General features: G+C 28.2%; 1 protein-coding gene across 1 annotated transcript in view; it reads right to left on the reverse strand.

The window, feature by feature from the left end:
• Positions 1 to 4,398, reverse strand: part of LOC106683750 (protein FAM43A) — a 145,316-nt gene that overhangs the window by 79,745 nt on the left and 61,173 nt on the right. The gene's annotated exons all lie outside the window — the stretch shown is intronic.

Genomic DNA, 4,398 nt, shown 5'->3' on the forward strand with positions numbered 1-4,398 from the left:
TATAATAAAAAAAAATCGATTTAGTAAGTACTATTTAGTTACGATAAAGTTAAAATATAATTTCTTGAGGATATGAGTAGGTAATCGGTAAATCAAACATAGATAATAACAAAATCACTAATAATAATACAGATTTATTAGTGATAAACCTTTATCTGTTATCTGAAACCAAAATATCAAAAGTAAATCGAGTAATCTCATAACTTGGTCTATATTTCATTTTAAAGAATTGATTCATCTATTAAATTATCAAAATAAAAAAAATAAAAGTGTGAAACCAAAAAAAATCTTCGCCTGGTTAAGTTTCTTCCTTCTAGCAGTCTTGGAGGAATACACTTGCTATATATTTAATTAGTGTACAGAGTTAATAGAAGAATATTTTAGGCTTTAGTTATGTTAAAGTGATGACATTTGATGTCCCTTTTTTTATTTTACAGGAAAGAACGTTTCACCATTATTTGTGTATTTATTTAGAGATAAATAATAATATCATGATTTACAAACTTAGGGCTAAGAGACTAGACTTTGTAAAGAGTTGAATTAATTATATTTATAAGTATATCTTTGAAGTAGCCAAATTTCGAATATTCTTAAATTGAATATTCTTCGATTCTAACATAACAATAGTATAAATCAAATTAGGAACGGATAGTTTTTGTTATACAAGAGCCGGAGGCAATGACACCACGGAAAAAATGCTATTGCAAAAGAGGCAATAGATTCAAATGGAGCGGAGAAAGTAGACCCCGACGAGTAGTATTAATTACCAATCACCTTATCTATCCCTCCTTCTTATCCAACTCTCAGGCCATTCGGCTACCGCCATTCCAACCTGGAGCTCCTATCTCTATACCTTTCGGCTTATCAGTTTTAGATGATAAAATAGCCCTTTCAAAAGTATAAAGAATATTACTGCATGAAGATAATTAAATAGATACCGTTTTTCTATTTCAGGCTCTTTTTAAGTATTGCTCGATTTAACTATCTTAAAGTTTCCTCTTCCCACAAGAAAATAATACAAAAAAACTCAACGACCACCGCCCCGCCGGGCGTCGCGGCGCGGCGCGGCCGCAGAAGAAGGACCGCCTTTTTTTTGTTATGATCTCCTGTGAGATTGTGACATGTCGTACATCGACCAACCTAATCGCTATAATTTTCTGTTTAAAAAGTCAGATAAGTAAGGCTTCCACGGAGGAGAAAAAAGTATACTTCATCAATTGTTCGAATCTTCCAAATATGGGAATTTTTCGTCACCTGTGTGCATTCTTTTAAATGTTAAAAGTATAACCATGTTTTATAAAATTATTCGGGCAGTTTTCCATAAAAATCAGTTCACATTTCAACTCATATCAGTTTTTGGAATGAATCCAAAAACTATACATCCACATTTGTCTCATTCTAAATGATTAAACTGCCGACAAAGATCCTAATTGGACCAATATTGGCCAAGATACACCAAATAATTTTCGTATCGGACTTATCGAGCAACCAAACCGGTTATAAAGGTCATGCGAGTGGAAACACCAGATATTTTATTATTTAGTATTAAATAATATAATTAATTATTAAATAATTGTATAATTTAGATGGCATATTAAAGTATAATTCAACTGACTCAAAGTTTTCAGTTGAATTTATTTTAATTTTACTTAATAATTTAATTTTCTTTATTTCCTAAATAAATCATTTTATTATTATTTAATCAGTTTTTAATATATCGATTTATATTTTGGTTATAGATATCATATTTGTTTTTATTATTGATTTTTTCTTCCGTTTAGTCTGTATGTATATATACTTAGAAGGCTAATACTTATTGCTTTTATTTGTGAAAAAACTTGCATTATTATTCTTCAATAAAAACTATTATTGCAACAATACGATTCTAATGACTCAAATCATTCACATGAGACAAAAGATCCCACTATATTCGGACAAAGTGAGTCCAGCAACGTAAAGATACAACTCGGAAAGCGGGCCAATAGCCTTTCGACAAAAAGAAAATTGAATAAACAAAAAGTAGGTATGTGAAGAAAATTGATAATAAAGGTAATAAGAATGAAGAAAGAGTGAAGAATCGAATTGGATGGGATCTGTTGAATGTGGGTTATGATCGGTGAGCGGAACGGATGAAGACGAGTACACTTCCCCCACTAGACTCTTGGATCACTATTTTCTTCTATTCCCCATCTAGTTTTTAAATAATATGTAATTATTATTTATAAAAGGAAAATTGAATATTTTATAATACTAATGCATATTAAAATTTATCAAAGATTTAATGACTTTCAAATCATTACATTATGTAAATAAATAGAATTAAAGTAGCATTCAGATATTAAATTATGAATTTTTAACTTGAAAATATTCCCTTGAAATCATTACGTCACATAAATAAATAGGTAAATTAATAAATTATAGCTGTACTGGTTTTGTTAGATAATAATAATTTTCTTTGTTTGTTTATCCGTAGTTGTAAGAATTTATTAGGATACCTTTTGTCAAATATTTTTTTGTATTTATATAATTATTCTTTTTAACTACTTGTTGATAAATACAAAAAAGAAAATTTTTTAGTTGGTATATTTCTATGGAAAAATTGGTATATTTCTATTTGTTAAGATTTTATATGAAGTTGTCCTCTAACTGGTTTATAATTTTTTGAATTAGAGACGGTATCATCCTTTGTCTGGGTTCTAGAACAGTTCATAAGATAATTTTTTGTTTTTAAAGATTTTAGATCAAACTTTTATAGTTATAGGTCCTTTATAAAACTAAATAGTTCGAACTCTTATAATTAAATATATTCTAAGAACTTTCATAAGGGAAAAATTAAATGTTTTTAATTCTTTTTTTGTAATAATACTGCTTAATTTTAAATTCCGGAGAATTTCAAAGATTTACCCTTTACACAAAACACGTTTGTGTATTTATTTTTATTTTTAAGTATTTATATTTATATGCTTAAGGAGAACTGTTTTAATCATCAGAACTTGTATCACTAGGAAATATATATATACGTACTGTTTAATATTACTTCTAAATTTTCAAGTTATAAAATAATTGTTACTGAATTTAAAAAAAAAAAAAATTAATAACTTTATCAAACCCATAAAATAATTGTTACTAAAGTTTCTTAAAAAAGATCAATAACTTTATCGAACTCCTTGTTTTGTACTAAATATTTCATATGTGATTAAACAAAATATAGAATATTATTTTTTTTTAATGTAAAAATATGACGAAAAATTATTTTAACAAAGTAGTGACTGTAATCTCGTTTCTCAATTTTTCTGGAATTTGTGTTAAAATTAACTTAATGTTTATTTTACAGTTTCGTACAAGATTTTTTCTTGTCACAACAGTTGAACAGCCCTTAGGTAATGATTCAAACTATCAACTATCCGTCATAAATCAATCCTTTAGGCATTTATAGAATTAGAAGATATAAATAAATTTGCACCACAACAACTCATGCAGAGAAGTGGATTCAGTATTTTGCAAGGAAGTATACAGTTACTAGACCGATGGTTGTGCAAGGAGGTGATTTAATCAAAATCAAGTTCGACCCCCAGATTTTTCTCCAATGAAACGTACCTACGTAAAGAGACTGGATGGACATCGGAGGGCTCCCTAACCCACATGGTTAACTCACGGCTACAGTTACAGAATAAATAATTATCTACTACAGCTGAATTCGAATTCGTAGCATAGCGCCTTAATACTAAGTTATCCCCCTCCCAGATTTGAATAAGTATGAGAAAAAAAGAAAAAAATGAAAAGTATTAATACAAGTTATCAACCAAGGTTTCGCCCAAGAAAATCGATAAAAAGAAGGGTGTCTTTTACAATATAGATCAGGGTCGCAATTTTCTGATCAATATAGCATTCTCCTCGTTACAAGGCACCACTGATTACCTCAGACACGCTTAACAGGCATTAGTACATGGTGATTTGGGCTATGGAGAATATTAAAGATTAATACTGTCCGGGAAAAACAAACTTTATGAATAAAATGTCATCTTTTAACCATTATTTAGATGAAGATAGTAAAATGGTTAATTTATAACGGGTTTCTGTTATATTATTATTAAAATATTTAAATATTATCATTATGTTTTTACTATGAGGAGTTCCAGGAATATGAACATTTCACTTCGGACAATTTTGAACATTTCCCTATTAACATAAAATAATTAAGTTAAATATGTAACGTGTTTACTTATTTAATATAAGAATTTACCCTTTTATGCATAATTATAAGTGCGTATTATTTCCATCTTACCTAATTTAACTAGATTGGGAAGGCAGAGATTGAAACGTTTTGTTTTAAATATTATTCGTTAAAAATAATCCTCATGTAAATTTATTTATATCATTTAACATATGGCATTTAAA

Source organism: Halyomorpha halys, unplaced genomic scaffold (genome assembly GCF_000696795.3).
Source record: "Halyomorpha halys isolate HHAL.00 unplaced genomic scaffold, Hhal_1.1 Scaffold512.1, whole genome shotgun sequence".
In the NCBI taxonomy this organism is placed as follows: domain Eukaryota; kingdom Metazoa; phylum Arthropoda; class Insecta; order Hemiptera; family Pentatomidae; genus Halyomorpha; species Halyomorpha halys.